We start from the raw sequence: 1216 nt of genomic DNA, 5'->3' as shown, positions 1-1216 counted from the left end.
CCTCTGAGCAGGAAGCCCATTCCAGGGCTCAACCCCTGTACCCTGGGATCATGACCTGAGCCAAAGGCAGACACTTAACAACTGAGCCCCCCAGACACCCTCCTATGCACTTCCCCTCCTGCAACCCTGTTTCTTCCCTAGAGTAAGAGTCTCTCATGGTTTGCCTCCCTCTCCCATTTCCTCTTGTCTCATTTTTCCCTCCCTTCTCCTGTGCTCCTCTCTTTTGCTCAGAAGAGGCCCTGTACAGCACAGACTTTGAAACCAGACCATTGGCTCAAATCCTAACTCTGTCTTTATTTGTAACTTTGGGCTAGTTACTTAATCTGCCTCAGTTTTCCCACCTACCTCATTCCTATGACAATCACAAGTAGCTACACACATATATAAATTAGGACGGGGGTACCTGGCTGACTCAGTCAGCAGAGCATGCGACCCTTGATCTCAGGAGCTGAGAGTTCAAGCCCCACATTGAATGTGGAGCCTATTTTAAAAAAATTAGAACAGTACTTATGATATAGTGTGCAAGTATGGGTGTAATGGTTGTCATTCTCTCTTGCCCCAGGACCTGAGAGGACAAGCCTGGAGCTGTTGGCTGCCCAGGACATACCAAGACTGAGAAGGAGTTGGGTCCGAGAGGAGAGCCAAGGGGAGGACAGACCCACGCCCTTCACAGCCTCGAGCCCTGGAACAAGTTGGTCCCAGAGCTGGTCGCACCCAGGATTTTTCAGATATTAGTCAATAAGCCCCTGTTTGCTTGACATTCTGCGACTGAGTCAGAAAGCCTCAAATGACACAGCTGTCAAGCAGCGCGGCGGGCTAGAAACGCGGGAGCCGTCTCGATTCTCCCATCTCCCTCACTGTCCGCATGCTATGTGGCAAGTCTGCACATTCTCCTTCCTCAGTTTCTTCTCACTATGACACCTTTTCTCGACTTCCCTAACTCAGGGTTGAAGAGAGAAAATCACTATTTGCGAATACCTGTTACGAACTTACAGACTGTGAGGACATGGTCTCTTTCTCTCTCTCTCTTTTTTTAAGATTTTATTTATTTATTTATTTATTTATTTATTTGAGAGAGGGGGAGAGGGAGACAGCATGAGTGGGGGAGGGGCAGAGGGAGAGAGAGAGAAGTAGACCCCCCGCTGAGCAGGGAGTCCAATGTGGGGCTTGATCCCAGGACCCCAGGATCCTGACCCAAGCTGAAAGCAGATGCCCA

The sequence above is a fragment of the Lutra lutra genome, chromosome 2 (assembly GCF_902655055.1).
Source record: "Lutra lutra chromosome 2, mLutLut1.2, whole genome shotgun sequence".
Taxonomy (NCBI): Eukaryota; Metazoa; Chordata; class Mammalia; order Carnivora; family Mustelidae; genus Lutra; species Lutra lutra.
Note: the sequence above shows the minus strand (reverse complement) of the source record.